The sequence below is a fragment of the Eulemur rufifrons genome, chromosome 6, assembly GCF_041146395.1.
Source record: "Eulemur rufifrons isolate Redbay chromosome 6, OSU_ERuf_1, whole genome shotgun sequence".
Lineage (NCBI taxonomy): Eukaryota > Metazoa > Chordata > Mammalia > Primates > Lemuridae > Eulemur > Eulemur rufifrons.
Genome location: NC_090988.1, coordinates 101,609,990 through 101,628,548, shown reverse-complemented (window position 1 = coordinate 101,628,548; position 18,559 = coordinate 101,609,990). Strand labels below are relative to the sequence as shown.

The 18,559-nt window shown below is 51.5% G+C and overlaps 1 protein-coding gene across 7 annotated transcripts in view; it reads right to left on the bottom strand.

The window, feature by feature from the left end:
* PC (pyruvate carboxylase) overlaps positions 1–18,559 on the bottom strand; it is a 96,072-nt gene that overhangs the window by 27,368 nt on the left and 50,145 nt on the right. The gene's annotated exons all lie outside the window — the stretch shown is intronic.

The following is an 18,559-nucleotide window of genomic DNA, read 5'->3' as shown; positions in this document are numbered from 1 at the left end:
CTTCTCTGGAAAGCTGTTTGCAAAACTTATCAAGAGCCTTTAAAATATTTATGCCCTTTAGTCTGGTTAATACCATTCTAGGAATCCACCTCAAGGAAATATTCTAAAGTGGGAACCAAGATGTATGCAGAAAGATGTTCAAAACAGCATTATTTACAACAGCAAGTAACGAGAAGCAACTTAGAGACTGGCCACCATGGCACCTACACAGACATTACATAACCCTTCGGAATAATTCCTTACACAGGTTTTTGACGACGTGGAAAATGCTTATGACATAATGTGAAGCCAAGAAAATTAAACAATAACATGACCTCGTGAAGTTTTTAGAGCTATGGCAACAACTGCAGGACGGCGTCGGCCTGTCACCCCACTCACTCCCACATGCTACAGAATTGGTGCAGTGTTTTTTCCTCCTTCTTCATGCTTTTCTATATTTCCATATGGAAAAATTTCCATATTTTCTCCATTGGGGATGTATTTTTTATAATTAGAAAAAAAATGAAGACGTACGCCAAAGGGACAAGAAGACCCTTGCAGGAAAGGCTAGGGGGAGCCCCTACAGTGCCCCCCGTGAGAGCGCTGGGCTGTCAGGTCTCCCAGGAGCCTGGTACCCCCCACACAGCAGGGCTGCGGCCCCTCCTCACTGCTGCCCCAGGTGAGCCTGCCTGTCTGCAGGTGAGCCGCCTCACAGCGGGCCTGGCCCACCACACCGCAATCCTCAAACCTTCAGGGAGGTCCCCAGATATTTCCAGGAGGCACCATCTTTCTCTCCACCTGGGTGGGCTTACTCCTGCAACCGCTTGGGCACTCACCCATCATCCTGTAGGTAAATAGGCCATTTTTGTTGCCCTCCTCCCCACTCCTCCCCACACTTACCCCTTACTTCCTTTTCCAGGCAAAGAAAGAGATTCCCTTGGAAGTTATGCCAAAGGCCAGTCACCTCCAGAGCCCTGCCCCAGAGCGAGGCCACCAAGTGTCTCCTTAGCGCACAGTCAGGAAAATGATGGAGCGCTGAGATGCCTGCCACCACCTTGGCAAACCCTCTCACACCCCTGCATTTGATCCTCGTTTGCTCTCAGCAGTCCCCTTTCACAAAGAACCTGAGGCTGTGGGCAGTGGGGCCGGGGGCCGAGGACCGTCCCGTGAGCCCTCGTGCCCCTGCAAAGGGAAGGAAAACAGACCATTCCCTGGGGTGCCAGCCAGATGTTTATAGAAGGGAAAAGGTCAGGGCCCTTTGGCTGAAGTCAGAGCAGGGAGAAAGTGGGGCAGAGAGCAGCCTCCTCCGGGCACGGCCCAGCGCAGGCCTGCAGTCAGCAGGCTCGGTCTGCCTGGCCCTCCCTGCCCCGGCTTTATGGTTTGGGTACCACTAAGACCCCAGTTTTCTCTTCTGCAAAATCAAGTTCCACCACCCCAGTCTACAAAGGTTATCCTGGGGGGTGACTGAGACAGCGTCTGGAGCGTGCCATGCCTGGGAGATAACCGTCAGCTGCTATTGCCCTTTCCCTCTGCTCCCAGACAAACGCAGGACGGAGAAGGAATCCCTCAGCCCCACACAACAGAAGGCCGGCACTCTCTCATCCGCACCAGCGCCCCGCCCTGCCGTGCCAACGTGTGCACACCGCACCGCACTGCGCCCCACGCCCAGACCTTCCCACCGGCACCTCCCCTGGGGCCCTCCCTGTGGGAAGGCGGCACAGGAGCCCGCTGAGCCGGGCCGACCGTGCACCACCTAGCGGAGTTTGCTGAGTGGGGGACCAGCGTGTGTGACATCTGCACGCACTCAGAGCAAACCCACAGGCCGCAGCACACCGTGTACTCTTGCCACAAGCAGAAACCTGCCCCCAACGCTCACGACTACTCTGCACAGAAGACCCACACCTGACAAAGGCAGCTCCGGAGCCGCAGGTGTGCAGGGCCACACCTGCCCCAGAGCACTCACCCTGCACCAGCCAGGCACCCCGGCCTTCAGCTCACAGAGGACGGTGCCGGAGGAGCCACGGCCAGTTGCTGCTCTGCCTGAGGTGACTGGCCTGGTCACAATGTTCTCAGGCACAGCCTGCGGAGGCCTGGGCTGCAGCCAAGGCTGGAATCAGGGGAAGGGGCACCCCTGAGCAGCATCCAGCCTCCTAAGGCCAGCATGGGCCGCGGGCCGCTGGGCAGGGCAGGGGAGGCGGGGTCATCAGAGAGTAGGTGATCCATAGCCTACAGCCTGCTGCCTTGGCCCCCCTCGGGACGGGGCATGATTACGAGGGAGGTGTTCCGAGGCAGGAAAGCAGCCGAGAGGGGAGGGCAGACTTACGTGATGGATTTAGGACATGCTGCCACTTGGGGTTAAAGGCACAGAAATGTCAACCAGCAGTCAGTGTGGGGTCTGGGAAGGCTGGTGGGGAGGGTCGCACTGCCCTTCAGAGCCCAGACATGGCCCCGAAGCTCAGCTCACCACTGTAGTCACACGAGACCCCTGCCACCAACCCCCGTCTCTCCCCACCCCCACCCAACGCCAGGCACGGACGAGGCCCTGCAGATACAATGATGAATAAAAATACCACTTATTCCCAGGACATCTCCACCCTTCTTAGAACCTGGTTAATCCAGCTTTTCCCTTATCAAATCCCACTGCCCTCCCAGGCCTGAAACACAAGCCTTTCCAGAATCAATGTCAGCTGGGAGAAATCCTACTGTGGGACAGGCGTGGGCCACCTCAGTAAGCCCTCTCTCCCCGAAGCAGGGCCTTCGTAGGGCGTGTGTGGGACAAGCTCACTCTAGCTTGTTGAGTTTGAGGGGTCTGTGATGGTCTGGAGGGAAGAGCTGAGTGGGCAGATTCCCACGGCTCCCAAATCTCATTCCATCCCCAAAGCCGAGAAGGCCTAGGCACAAAAATGCCCTTTCTGCAACTCCCAGAAGCCCTCTCTGGCATTAAAATGGACCCCCACCCCCGCCCACTCCCTGGCCTTTACGGGACCAGGCCTTGGCATCCTGGAGGTGTCTGAATGCCAGCCTCTCTCTTCACGATGGCACCTGCCCAGAAAGTGTCTGCAGCCCGCGGCCCTCTGGCCAGCACTGTCCAGGTGCATCCTGTCACCTTCGCAGCAGGGCACAGAAGCAGTGATGGCCAGATACCGAGGCAGTGTGGGGCCAGGGGCCAGGCTCCCACTGTGGCTGCACGCTGTGCCCTCCTTTTTGGGTATTTGGTTGGTGGTTAGAAATCAAGAAGTCCTCAAGGTTGGTGACAGTTTGGCTGAGAAGCTTCCTTAAAAACACCAAGGGCCTCATTAACAAACCCGCATCTTGGAAAGAAAGAAAACTGGGACTGAGTTGCATCCACTGACCCAGAACCTTTCCTGCTAGTTTCCTGCTCGGTGCTGAGCCAAGAGGGGAGGCTGCTGGACCTCCCAGGCGGGCGCGGCTTCATTGATCCAGATCCTGCCGACACAGCCACAGGCTCAGGCTCACGCCCCAGGGGATACCACACACAAGCAAAACTTTCCTTCTCTGACCTCCGTGAGGGGGGAAGTGGCACCTCAGCCACCTCCCCAAGAGCCTTTCCCCTGCTCTCCTTCCCAGGCTGACAGCCCGGAGAGGCCCCTTTGCTATTTTCCCCAAATGCCAGCTGACAGATCCCTTTTCTAGGCCTCAGGTTGCGCATTAGAGACAGGGAAATAAGACAGCTTTGACCGTCACTTGGGATGTGTAAATAACTCCTCTTGCGCGAGAACCAGCCACACTGAAGCCAAGAGTGTCTGCAGCACTTATTTCTCCCCTGCTGCCTCTCAGGATGACTCCCACAGATAGCTTCTACTTCTCTTCCTGCTTCAGTTTTCTCCTCCAACAGTGGATCAATAAACTTAGCATTCTCCCTTCCAGAAAGGAGAGACCACTATGGAGTCAGGAAGGTGCCTTCGATGCCCTGCAGGACAGCTCCACGCAGGGCCGGGGCCAGCGGGGGGGCGCCGAGCATCCACCCTGGCGGAGCCTCTGCTCCGACCAGGCACGGGCTGCGGCGCGGTGCTCTCCACGTACTCGCTCACGTAACCCCACAACCCCTGGTCACCTCCCTGTTACAGAGAAGGAACCAGGTGCAGTAGATTAAGTAACACACCCAAGGTCACCAGCAGAGCCCGATCTGGGCCCACTGTGTACGCCTCCTTCCAGAGCAGGAGCCCTGGCCCGTCAGGGCTTACAGAGTCTTCACCGAACTAAAAGAACAGGTTGTGGCTTTTCATCAGAAGCACAGTGTGACAGGCACTTAGAAACCAAAAAACCAAAACCAAGAAACCCACTCCTGATAAAAATTGTCTGTCACTGGCCTGAACTCCAGTAGGGCCGCCCTTGGCACTCCACGCTTCCTACCAGAGAGCCTGCGGCCATGTGTCCCAGATAAGCCAGGGCAATTTCAATTTGCCTAATAAATCATCAAAATGCCCCTGGAAATCCTGCTACTTCAGGTCTAAACTACATCTCCCAGGCTGCCTCTTGCAACCAGAAGCAGAACAAAGTTCCACTGTCACGCTGTCACCATCCAAGTTCTGGTCCAGGTAATATGGCCACTGTGCTGAGTAGACATGGGGATCAGGGTAGGGTGGCCCCCTAACAGCTGCTGCAGCCAAGCCAAAGACCCTGGGATATTCCTCTTGGGATCCCCATCACTTCTATCCCAAATATCCCTGTTCTCACATAGCAGCTCCTGCAGCCTCAGAGCGCAGCTGCGGGTGAGGCCAGAGGAAGGGAAAGGCAAGGTAGGGTGCTGCTTTGGGGGCAGCCGGCCAGGCCCCAAGTCCCTCGGCAAACCCATCTCAGAGGTGCGCTGGAGAGCAGCCGGAGCGGGGAGAAGGGAGGGAGGTTCAGACGCAGGCCCCAGGATTGTCCACGCTAACAAGGCTCCTACACATCGACTTCCTACTGGCCACCCCCAGCACCAGCACCCCCGTCCCCGCCCCCACCCCGGCCCCCAGCCAGGCTCAGCAGCTGCCAGCAAAAGCAGGTCAGAACCAGAAAGGAAGACTTCCTGGCAGAGGACTCTGCACTGTGGCAGAAGCAGCCCCTGATGGACAGACGGGGCCGCTCTCTCCAGGCTGCTGGGCGCCGTCCTTCCCGCGTCCAATGGGGCCCCGGGGCTGGCAGCAATGGGGACAGATGAAAGGAGGACTCTGCCTGGCTCTCAGGGCTGCAGTGACCAATATCAAAGTGCCCAAAAAAGGACAGACTAAGGCTGAGATTTCTGGGTGGTGGGAGTGGAAGGGAGGACCTACAAACAATGCAGGTGACAGACACAGAAGATAGGAGAGAGACAATACCAAAGACAGGAAGAGACACATGGCACTTGCTAAGACTCCAGCCAGCTGGTCTCTGGGCCTAGGGCCGGGGCTGCCAGCAGCACCGGTGGCAGTGGTGCATCTGTGGGGCTGCCCAGAGCTGCCTGCCTCAGATTAACAGCCTTGGCCCGCCAGCGTGGCTCCTCATCGCCCCTGGCAACCCTCCATTCAAAGGCAGCAGCAGAGGGGGAAAGGGTGGCACTACGACAGCTTGCACTGTGGGTCTCAGAACTTGCACACAGGGGGACAAAGGGGGGCTCAGAGAAAAGAGGTGCGTGAGAGGGTGAGGGGTCCTGAGGGCTGGGAGGGGAGTGACGGGAAGAGGACAAGGCTGCTGGCATGGAGGTGGCTGCTCTGTCCCAGCCTCTTCGGAAGGCGGTGAGAATTCCAGGGCCAACACTGCCCCCTGGTGCAAAAGGAGCCAGCACTCCCGCCCGCCCGCAGCCCGAGGCCCAGTGTGGGCAGGGGAAGCCCCGCGCTGGACTATCAGGAAGGTCACTCGCCCTCATTTCTCCACATCCTTTAGGACTTGGCTCAGGAACGCCTTCCTGCGCCGCCCCGCAGCAGGCTTGATACACTCCACAGGGCAGCCATCTCCCTCCAACATGGCTCTGTCATTGTCCTCGCCGTACCTATTGTTCTGCTTAGGGGGTTCTCCGTGATGTCACGTCCCTGTCCTCAGTAAGGAGCATTTAATGTTACAGTGATTTCTTGACCCGTCTCAGATACCGTGAGGACCCTGGGTACAAGATCCTTGGTCTGTTTTGTCCCTAGCACTCTGCACAGCACCTGACACCAGAATGAAATAAATGTCTGGCAATGAATGAATGGGTGGATGGATATTCCAGGTCACACAGAGAGTTTGCTTTGCCCAGGAATATTGGGGAACACTTAGACAAACATCAGTAAGGCCTGGCCCCTCCTAGGAGCAGCCCACACAAGCTAGTGGGACACGAAAGTGTCCCTTACATATAGATTAGAGCCCAAAATGCTGTTGACAGAACACAAAGAGGTCAAAAGAGCAGGGCCAGCAAAAAGTGCCTCACAGACTGCTACACTTGTTTGTGTCCCCCCACACGCACACATTGGAACCTTATCTTGGACTTCCCAGCCTCCAAAACTGTGAGAAATAAATTTCTATTGTTTATAAGCCGCCCAGTCTGTGGAATTTTGTCACAGCAGCCTGAGGGGACCCAGACACAGACTGAGGGTGGGAACCAGTGAAGCGTGAGGCGAGGGAGGTCGGGGCAGCCAAGACTCAGTTCTGAACACGCTGGACAATGCTTTCGTGCGGGGGCATGGACGCCAGGACGCAGAAGACGTGGGCGGGTGGTCCAGGAGCTTCCTGAGCCTCTTCAGGCCCACGCTGCCCCTGCCAGAGAGCCACGGAGGACCCGCTCCCCACCCCTCAACTACCCTCGTCCCAAGGTGACTAGAAATGAACACTGGCTGGATTAGAAGGGACTCCAGAGGTCTTGGGGATTTGGGGATCTCGCAAGCTCAGGATAAGTGAGTGTCACCCAATGTGATGGGTTGAATTGTGTCCCCACAAAAAAAGATATGTTGAAGTCCTAACCCCTAGCACCTCAGATGTGACCTTTGGAAACAGGGTTTTTGCCACGGTAATCAAGTGAAAATGAGGTCACTAGGAAGGGCCCTAATGCAATACGCTTGGTGTCCTTAGGAAAAGGGGAAAATGTGGACGCAGTGACGGACACACACAGAACAAATATGATACAAAGACACAGGGAGATGACAGCCACGTGACTGGAGTGAGGCATCTACAGGCCAAGGGGGCCAATGCCTGCTGGCAAACACCAGAAGCCGGAAGAGGCCAGGAAGGGTCCTCCCTAGCGCTGTCAGAGAGGACATGGCTCTGCCCACATCTTGATTTTGGACTTCTAGACTCCAGATCTGGGAGTCAATAAATCTCTGTTGTTTTCACCCAGTTTTTGGTACTTTGTTATGGCAGCCCCAGGACACTAATATACCCAGATTCCCTAACAAATGGCCAGAACCTGTATGGACCCTCAAACCGGGGATCGGGAAGCACAACAATGGTAAAAATGTCCCCGTCTCTCATCTGCTCATCCTGACACAGGCCACAGTGGTGACTTCCGGAGCACGCAGCTATTTAGCACTGTGATTGGCTGGGCAGGCTGAGTGGGAGCTGGGCAGAGTGAGCAGGGGGACCTCCCCAGGGAAGGACACCAGGCTGGGGAGGAGGAAGGGACGTCCAGAGGAGGGGGGAATGGAGGCAGAGGAGGGGAGAAGCAGGGTCGGGTGTGGGGGCGGCTGGAGCAAAGGCAGATGGGCAGTGAATGAACAGTGGCCAGGGTCCCACCGTGGCAGGGAGCGAAGGCTCGAGAGGAGCCCCAGGGCAGACACCTACACCAGGTCCAGAGCTCACACACCGGCAAGAAGCAGGGGGTGTGTCCTCAACATCAGGATACACGAAGGAAAAACCAGGCAGAGGAGAGACAGATTTGCGACGTAGGGGAACTGCTCTGGCAGCTCCGGGGAAGCCAGGTTTGAGGAGGAAAGACGAGACACGGAAGATCAGCTGGGAACGCGTTCCAGTGTGCGCAGGAGACGACGAGGACTTGAACCAGGGTGGTGGCAACAGGTATGGAAGAGGGGTGCGTGCCAAGAAACACTGAGGAGATAAACTCCACAGCACCTACGAAATGGGAGGTAAGGACGCAACAGGGAGGATGCCTCTGGGGTCCTGTCTCAAGGTGAATAGTGGCGACACCAAATTAAAGGTGTAGGTAGAAACCAGTGACTCAACTTTGAACCCACAGAGCATCTGGCTGGAGAGGACAGCCAGGCAGCTGGGTGAGTCCCCTGTGTAGGGACAGTTCTGCACTAGAGGTAGAGACCCAGGAGTCACCCCCAGCCTGCTCAGGAGATGAAAGCAGAGGGTGCATGAGGTGATATGGGGACACCCACAGACAAGGATGGAGCGGGGAGAAGGGACCACACCAAGGGGACACCAAGAGCCACGGGGAGAGTGATGTCGCGCGAGCCAAAGGCTCTAAGAAGGACAGGATGATCAGCGTCCAAGGCAGCAGGACTCTGACAAGGAAAATTAAAAAAAAAAAAAAAAAAAAAGCCACCAAATTGGGCAACAGGGGGGTCCTTGGTGGCCCAAACAGTAGCATACTTAGAGAGAAGGGAGGAAAAGTGAGGACAGAGTGAGTTGAGAGGTGAAGAGGTTTCTACTTCAAACTCCCCAAAGTTTAGGACAAGAACTTTCAGAGCCTTTAGGTAAGAAGAGGAAGGCAGGATGAGCTAGAGGGTACTAGAATAAAGGAATCTTTTTTTTTTTTTTTTAAACAAAATACTTGAAAACGACAGACAATACAGCTGGCAATATAGTGCCCATGAGTTCAGAATAAACTGATGGAACTACATTGATATATTTGCTTCATATTTCATGTTAAGAAATAGGTCTGGTGAAATGTAGTGGATCAAATAAAGGGATTTATTTCTATCCCCTTCTGAAATCCCACTAAAACATCAGTAAGTAATTTTTTTTTTTTTTGAGACACCGTTTTGTTATATCACTCAGGCTGGTCATGAACTCCCGGCCTCAAGTGGTCTTCCCATCCCAGCCCCCTGAGCAGCAGGGTCTACAGGCAAAGAATTTTTAAAAAACCAAGCCCACAGGGACAAAGAATGGGAAAGCTGACAGCAGCAGATGACAGAGGTCGGGAAACCCCTGGACAATGGCCAGCATAGGGACCAGTGGCAATGACTGAGGGGAGCGGAGCGCGCGGAGGGGGAAGCCCAGGCAAGCGAGCGAATCGAGCTGCAGACCCCCGGGAAGTCCAGGACCGGCCCACGGGAGCCTCAGAAGGTAGGAGGGAGGGGGTGGGGCGCAAACAGAGGCCTGGTTACAGCCTGAGATTCCTCTCCCCACCACACACAGCCAGGGGACCCTCCCATGCCCAGTGGAATGACAGTGACAGCAAACTCTGCAGCTCTGCAGAGCGCCAGCACAGGTCTCAGACTGTCCTCTACATTCGATCGCTGAGTCCTCACAACATTCCCTGCGATGGGGTCACATGCCACTCCCAGGCCTAGAGCTGTGGAAACGGAGGCTCAGGCAGGACGGGTGGAGTCCCATGCCCAAGGGCGTGCTGCCAGGATGCGTTGGAGCTGGGGTGCACACCCTGGTCACTGGAACACGGGGCCTTGCTCTTAACCACCATGTGACAGCGCCTTTCAGAAGAGGCTCCAGCCCGGCGGTGAGGTCTGGTCCAGGCTGTGAGGCACCAGAGTGCTGCAGGGAACGAACAAGTCTACGGGCAGGACGGGGTCACCGGGCTCTTCTCCAGGCAGCAAACTGAGGGCTTCCTCTCCAGGAAACCAGAAGTCCTGCAGCCACTGACATTCAGGGGGCTCTCCAGGGAAAAGCTGCCTGCCAGCGGGGATCACCATGGCCACCCAGCTCTACCCCTGCCCAGACTGCAGTCGGCTTTGGTGTCACCATCTTCAACATGAATGGCCAGCCAAATATCACTAGATATTTGAGGAAATCACCAAAAGTTCACCAAAACAAATTAGGAATTTTGAAAAAAGGAAACTCTGAGGAGAAATGTAATACAGATGGTAGATATTTAGAAAACCTATAGGCCAGGCGCGGTGGCTCACGCCTGTAATCCTAGCACTCTGGGAGGCCGAGGTGGGAGGATCTCTTGAGGTCAGGAGTTCGAGACCAGCCTGAGCAAGAGTGAGACCCCCGTCTCTACTAAAAAAAGAGAAAGAAATTAGCTCAAACAACTAAAAATAGAAAAAAATTAACCAGGCATGGTGGCGTGTGCCTGTAGTCCCAGCTGCTCAGGAGGCTGAGGCAGGAGGATTGCTTGAGCCCAGGAGTTTGAGGTTGCCATGAGGTAGGCTGACGCTACTGCACTCTAGCCTGGGCAACAGAGTGAGACTCTGTCTAAAAAAAAAAAAAAAGAAAAGAAAGAAAAAGAAAACCTGTAATTAATCTTCTTGGAGAAGCAAGAAAAGCTATTGCATTCATTAAGTAAGAAGTAGCAGCTATTTTTAAAAGGCAACAAAAAGGAGCTCTAGGAAATTAAAAATAGAGTCACAGAAACTTTTAAACATAATAACAGAAGAATTAAAAGACATCTCAGGACATTACCCAGAAAGACTAACATATGCAAAACAGGAGAAAAGGTAAGAAATTAAGAGACTCAGTCCAGCAAGTCCAATATCCAGCTACCTGGCAATCCAGACAGGGAGAACAGAAAAGAGCAGGGAGGGAGATTGGCCACGAGGAACTGAAGGATGCTCACTCAGTGTCAGAAGAGCTCTGAGGCCTGTGGGCGGTGGCTCAGGCCTATAATCCCAGCACTCTGGGAGGCTGAGGTGGAAGGATCATTTGAGCTCGGGAGTTCAAGACCAGCCTGAGCAAGAGTGAGACCCCCATCTCTACTAAAAATAGAAAAATTAGCCAGGCATGGTGGCGCATGCCTGTAGTCCCAGCTACTTGGGAGGCTGAGGCAGGAGGATGGCTTGAGTTCAGGAGTTTGAAGTTGCTGTGAGCTATGATGACACCACTGCACTATACCCAGGGCGACAGAGTAAGACTCTGTCTCAAAAAAAAAGAAAGAAAAAGCTCTGAGAGCCCAATGACATGCCAAAAGACCCACCTGGAAAAACGATCAGAAGAGATGTCATAAGCTTCCTGCATTAGTTCCCTATGGCTATGGTAACAAATTACCACTAACTTGGGGGCTTAAAACAACAGAAATATGTTCTCTTCCAGTTTTGGAGGCCTGAAACTCAGTATCAGCTTCCCTGGCCAACACCAGCAGGGCTGTCCTCCCTTGGAGCTCTAGGGAGAATCTGTCCCCTGCCTCTAGCAGCTGCTGGTGGCTGTTGCATTCCTTCACTTATGGCCCCGTTACTCAATCTCTGGCTCCATCTGCACAGCGCCTTCTCCTCAGTGCATGTCCCTGTGATGGCATCCAAGGCCACTGGGATGATCCAGGACCATCTCCCCAGGTCAAGATCCTCATCTGCAAAAGCCCTTTTTCCTTATAAGGTAGCCCTTCTCTAAGTTCCAGGGATTAGGGCTTGGATATTTCTGGGGGCCATCTTTCACCCTGCTATACTTCTGAAGACAAAAGCGGTCACATATAACGGTCTCCAACAGTGACACTGGAGCCAGAAGCTATTGGAGCAATGTCCTCAAACTGCTGAGGAAAAATGCTTTCTGAGCCAGAATTCTCTACCCAGTTAGACTCTCAGTCAAGTGGGGTAAAAACAGGCATTTTCAGACACATGGCCTGGAAAGTTTAACGCCCGTGTGCCTACTTGCCCAGGGAGCTCTGGGATGGGCATTAACAGAACAAAGCAGCAAATAAACCAAGAATGAGGAAGACAAGGGATCCAGGCACCGGGGTTGCTGGCACAGAGGAAGCAAAAGGAACTCTCAGGGTGACAGTGAAAGAAGTCCCAGGCGGCCTGCGATCCAGCAGGCCTAGAGAACCCCTGGTGGCGGTGGCAGCAGATGCCAGAAAGCTCCTAGGAGTGGGGCATTTCCAGGAGGGAGCCGGTGTTACACAAACCAGCGCAAGGGCCGATCACCCGGTGTCTGGGAAAGAGCGGAGAGGGGACGGCAACGTGCAGTTTGCTGGTCTGCGGACGAGGGAATGACGCAAGAATCATTCTAGGAAGATGTGAAGTTACACAAGAAGATGCTACCCTAGCACACACTCTGTATTTTCCCATGTGAATATTTACTTGATTTTAAGAATGTGAAATCTGAAAATGTACTGAAACAAAAATGATTACATACCCATGCCGGGAGGGTGGAGGGAGGGCAAGCGGGCCCGTGTCCGGGCCGAGTGGGCAGTGAGAGCAAGTAGACCTTCCACAGGAGGACAGGGTGGACAGATCGGACGCTACGGGGACAGGCAAGTAAGAGCCAGGAGTCACAGGGGTTGTCTCGGGGAGACACTCATGGGGAGACACTCATGGGGAGACAGGTGGGACAGCGGACTGTGGGGTTTTTATACGCCTGTGGCACAATTTGACTTTCAGAAGTGTCCACACGTATTCTGATAAAAGTTAAACTTAACAAAAGGGAAAACCACACTGCACAAACAGTTGCGGTGTCCCTGTGGTCCTTCCTAATCCTATTCCCTGGACCTTTCCGCCCCCAGGACTACCACACCCCAGAGTAGCTGGATACACATCCCCTGTGCTGACTTTGTATTCATTAGATATATGTGTACCTACAGCCATATATTTGCTTTAATATTTTTCTTAAATTATAGGCATTTTTAACTTGTTTTTTTCACCCATTTTTATATTTGAAATCTATCTACATTGGTACAAGTAGACCTAGCTCATTAATTTTAATGGCTGGATAATGTTGTATTGTGTGTGCCACAGTTTATCCACCCACAGATGAGGGACTGCTACTGACTATTTGTGTCCTCACGAATTTATATGTTAAAATCCTAACTCCCCATGTGACGGCGTTAGGAGGTGGGGCCTTTGGGAGGAGCTAGACCATGGGGGTGGAGCCCTCCAAATGGGATTAGTGCCCTTGTAAAAGATATCTCAGAGAGCTCCACTACCTCTCTGCCCTGTGAGAACACAGTGATCTATGAACCAGGAGGCGGCCCTCGCCATACACCCAATCTGCCAACACCTTGATCTTGGACGTCCCAGCCTCCAGAACTGAGAGAAATACATTTCTGTTGTTTATCAGCCACTCGGTCTATGGCTGTTTCATAGCAGCCCAAACAGACTAAGAGAGTGACAAATAAGTTGTTTCCAATTTTTAGCTATTAAGAACTGTGTTATATGGATTAGCTAAATGAAAACTCTTCAGTTAGGCAACAGGTACATGAAGTTCATTATACTATTTGCTTCATTTTTGTGTATGTTTGAAAACAGTCATAATAAAAAAGTCAATTAAAAATGTTAAAAATGAATAACCTTGACCCTACATATACAATGTGCAAGAATTTCTCTGGGACATATACCTAGAGTCAGAACTGCTGCATTACACAATTTTTCTATCTTTTGTAGAGATGGGGTCTCACTCTTGCTCAGGTGACATTTTAAATGTCAATATTGCCAAGTATCACTCTAAAGTAGTTGCCTTAATAATTTACGAAACCACCAGAAGTAGAACAGAATTTCCATTTCACCACATCTTTATCAACTCTTACATTGTCAGACTTTGATTTTTGTCAATCTTGTAGGTATAAACTGGTATCTTGTTTCAATTTTCAGTTCCTGATTATTAGTGAAGTTGGCGATTTTCTTACAATTGTGGACATATATTTAGGTTTTCTTTTTTGTGAACTGCCTGTTCATACTATTTGACCACTATTCTTCTGGGCTGGTTGTTTGTTTCTGAGTTGTAATAAATCTTTATGGATTCCAGACATGAGTAGTTGTCCATTACGTATGTGGCAGACAGCCTCCTGCATGGGAGGGGGCTTAGCAAGTTTTAGGTAGAGGAAGGGGAAGAGCTGGGAGGGCAGGGATAAGGAGAAGGGCGAGTCCGGTAGGGAGGCTCTAGGCCCAAGTGAAAGATTGGCCTTGAACTAGATGAAGAACACCTCCTCCTCTGAGACCAAGGTGCCTAGATTTTCTGGGACAGTACCAGTTGAAAAATATTCTAGTGTCTGACCACAAGTGTCACCCATTGCACTGACTCAGCCAAGCCTTACAATGACTAATAGCTTTTTCATCAAGGCTGAGAAGGGTAGATGTCACGTTCCAGAAGGCACAACCAAAAGAGCAAAGTGACAAGCCAAGAATCAGTTTGTAGACAGCGAGACTTCCTACTGCCACGCAAGCTACTCATTTGCTACAGCTGCTCAGAGAAGCAGGAATAATGAGTTCAAGCTGCATCAGAGATGATTGAGATCAAACTTTAAAAAAAAATACCTGGCCAGTCCCATCAGCAAAAGATATAGATTAGAAAAAGCAATCCCACTTCCCTCTGAAGGACTTTTAAAAGAATTTAGTTTTCTGAATGAGTTGGTTCAGGTCAAGTGATTCTTCGAGAACAGCAAAATGTTAGACTGATTGTATAAGAGATTTCTTAAATTTCTGTTGTGATTATCTAACCTTGGAGAAGGGAAGTAAAGCAGTTTTCAATCTGTATTGAAATCTGTGCATGTTCCTACACAAAAAGCTGGGTTTTTTTTTTTTTTTTTTTGAGACAGAGTCTCACTCTATTGCCTGGGCTAGAGTGCTGTGGCATCAGCCTAGCTCACAGCAATCTCAAACTCCTGGGCTTAAGTGATCCTCCTGCCTCAGCCTCCCAAGTAGCTGGGACTACAGGCATGTGCCACCATACCCGGCTAATTTTTTCTATATATTTTTAGCTGTCCAGATCATTTCTATTATTTTTAGTAGAGACGGGGTCTCGCTCTTGCTCAGGCTGGTCTCGAACTCCTAACCTCGAGCTATACTCCCGCCTTGGCCTCCCAGAGTGCTAGCGTTACAGGCGTGAGCCACCGCACCCGGCCCCAAAGTTGTTTTAATATTGTTTTTTGGGTGAGGGGCAGACAGAGTCACAGAGTCTCACTCTGTCACCCCAGCTAGAGTGCCGTAGCATCGTTGTAGCTCACTGCAACCTCAAACTCTTGGGCTCAAGCAATCCTCTTGCCTCAGCCTCCTGAGAGTAGCTGGGACTACAGGCGCGCATCACCACGCCCAGCTAATTTTTCTATTTTTTGTAGGGATAAGGTCTCACTTTTGCTCAGGCTGCTCTCAAACTCCTGAGCTCAAGCCATCCTCCCAGAGTGCTAGGATTACAGGTGTGAGCCACCACGCTCAGACCTAACAAAAAACTTTAAGTATATACCATACAATATTTGGGGCATACTTCTACTATAAAATTGTTTGTTATAAAATTCAAGGATCCTGTATTTTATCTGGCAACCCTAATGAGCCAGCAGTATTTAGGCCCTGACTCAGCCTTAGGAGAAAAGAAACGTGAAGAGAATTCCCAGAGAGAACATAGTGATTAAGATCCCAGAGTTCAAACTGCCTGGGTTCAAATCAGGGCTCCACTGACTCTGGACAAGTCCTTCAACCTCTGGGCTTCAATTTCTTCATCTGTCAAATCAGAGATAATAGTAATTGCCTCATGGGGTTGTTACAAAGATCAAATGAGTTGGTGCATGTAAAGTGCTTACAGCAGTGCCTGACTCATAGCCTTTATGATAAATATTGGCTTTTAATATTAGCATTTAGTATTAATGTTGGATCTGCAGCCAGTGGCCCGTGGTGGGGATGGGGCTGTGAGGGGAGGCCGGGAGAGGGGCTGGGGCTGCTGCAATGCAAGGCCTTGTTTGCTGAGACGCTGCCTTGAAGCACAGTTCCACCCTGCTAACCCCTTCGTCAGAACAGGTCAGACAACCGGAAAGGTGAGGTCCTGCAGCCTGGCTGCAGTGAGGACCCACCACGAACCACATGCACAGCTCACTCTCACTAGCTCGCCCCACTGTGAGCATTTTTTTTTCTTTTTTAGAGACAGGGTCTAGCTCTGTCACCCTGGCTATAGCGCATGGTGCGATCATAGCTGATTGTAACCTCCAATTCCTGGGTTCAAGGCCTCTTCCCGCCTCGGCCTCCCAAGTAGCTGGGACTACAGGCATGCACAACACCTAGCTAAACTTTTTAATTTTTTGTAGAGATGAGGTCTCACTATGTTGCCGAGTCTGTTCTCAAACTCCTGGCCTCAAGTGATTCTCCCACCTCAGCTTCCCAAAGTGCTGGGATTACAGGCAGGAGCCACCGCGCCAGTCTGTGCTCATCTCCTAACAGCTCTGTGCTCAGTGACATCATGTTTGTAGTCTGAAACTGGCCATAGTGGGCATGGTTAAGCCACAGATATTGGCAAATGCTGTAACTGGGCCCCTTCTTCACCTCCCAGAGAGCAACCCTAACAGAACCCCAGACGGCGACGTGCATGCCCCCGAGAGGATGGAGACGGAAGTGAGGGACCCGAGCGAACAGAGCCCTCCTCTACCCTCCCTTTTGGCTACAGAACCCAAATAAAGATGCCTCTTTTTCTTTTTTAAAGGCCTGTGTACAGAGTTCTTAATTCGGTCAAAACATGAGGATGAGCCAAGGAAGGAAGGAAACGGGTGCTCTGTCAATGTCTGAAGGGGGTTCAGACGCCATTTTGCAATACTAAGCTGTGGGGATATTAAGATAAAAATTCTCTTCATAATCTACTTAAAAAAAAATTTTTTTTTAAACCTGCTCCCCAGAAAAGTACATCATCTCATTTAACAACTTGAAAATTCTTTTGTCTTCTCAAGGAGCTGATTTCCTTGTTCCTACCCTGACACCTTCTTTCTCTCTCTCTCTCAACCAACTTAGGCCTGGCAGTGTGAGGGTGTGAAATCGGCTTTTTGCCCATATGTCAAATGGCTATTTTACAGCAGAACTACCCACCCCAACAGGCCCCTCCCAAACAGCACGCAGGTACCAGAACCCAAACCGAACACTTCCCCCGCCTTCCTCACCGCCCTCTCCCCAGTAACCAGGGCTTGGGTTTAGGGTCATCTTCAACTCTCCCCACTCCCTCACCTATCATCTGGTCAAGAAGTCCTGACAGTTTTGCCTCTTAAATCCCTGACATCTTCCCTGCTTTCATTTCTACTCAACCACCCTGAATTGTCCCCTTCTTACTACCCTCAACTATGTAAAAACCTCCTCCGCGTTACCACAGTCTTAGCTACTAATCCACACTATGTACTACCAAGAGGTAGCATCCCAAAATACACCCATGCCCTCACTCTTCTTAAAAACCTTCTGTGACTCCCCACTGCCCACAGGTGAGACTCTCATCTCCTTTAGGCCTGCCCAGCCTCGTCTCCCACCATTCTCAGCCTCCCGGATCCTGTAACTCCAGCTCAGCTGCCTCCTCTTTGTTCCCAAATAGTCCAAGCACCTTCCCATCTCCCTCAGGGTACTACCTACACCAAGACCCTCCCCCACAAGAACACCTTTCCTCCCAACCTCGTCTGTGCAAATCCTGCTCCTGTCTCAGTCATGCACCTAGTTTTTCGCCCTCCTGAAATACCATCAAAACTTCAGTAAAGAGATTCTTTTTTAAAGCTATAAATCCTCAAGGACAGAGAGACTAGGAGGGGAGACAACAGCAACATGACTGTGGAAGCTGGAAGGCAGCTCAGGTTAACTGACCTTGCAGCCCTGGCTGCTGAGGAAGGCTCTACAAAAAATGGAAAAATTAGCGAGGTATGGTGGCGAGCACCTGTAGTCCCAGCTATTCAGGAGGCTGAGGCAGGACGATTGCTAGAGCCCAGGAGTTCAAGGCTGCAGTGAGCACTCTAGTTCAGACAACCGAGCAAGACCTCGTCTCAAAAAAAAAAAAAGAACCATTGAGACAGCAAAAAAGCTCTTGGAAATCTCCCCAAGGCCTGGAGTACCAGCTACTCGGGAGGCTGAGGCAGGAGGATTCCTTGAGCCCAGGAGTTCAAGGCTGCAGTGAGCTATGATTGTGCCACTGCACTGTAGCCTAGGTGACAGAGCAAGACCTCATCTCTAAAAAAAAAAAAATAAAAAAAATTTTAAAAAAGGAAATCTCCTAGAAACTGAAGAAAAAAAACAAAGTAGAAAATAGGCGAGAAAGGGAAAAAAAAATTAAAGGGTCAGTGCAAGAGATCCAAAAGCTAAATAACAGGATTTCAGAAAGAGAGAGCAGTAAAAAACAAAGGGGAAGAAATGAAATCGTTCAAGAAACTCCTAGGACAGGACACGAGTTTCCACGTTGGAAGGACCCCCTGAGAAGCTGACAAAACAGATGAACACAGACTTACACCAAGGCATGTCACAAAATTTCACATCCTATAAGCTTTGAGAAAGGGGGAAAGGCTGGGAGCGGTGGCTCACGCCTGTAATCCTAGCACTCTGGGAGGCCGAGGTGGGCGGATCGTTTGAGCTCAGGAGTTCGAGACCAGCCTGAGCAAGAGCGAGACCCCATCTCTACTAAAAATAGAAAGAAATTATATAGACAGCTAAAAAAATATAGAAAAAATTAGCCGGGCATGGTGGCACATGCCTGTAGTCCCAGCTACTCGGGAGGCTGAGACAGGAGGATCCCTTGAGCCCAGGAGTTTGAGGTTGCTGTGAGCTAGGCTGACGCCACGGCACTCACTCTAGCCTGGGCAACAGAGTGAGAGACTGTCTCAAAAACAAAAAATTTCTAGCTATTT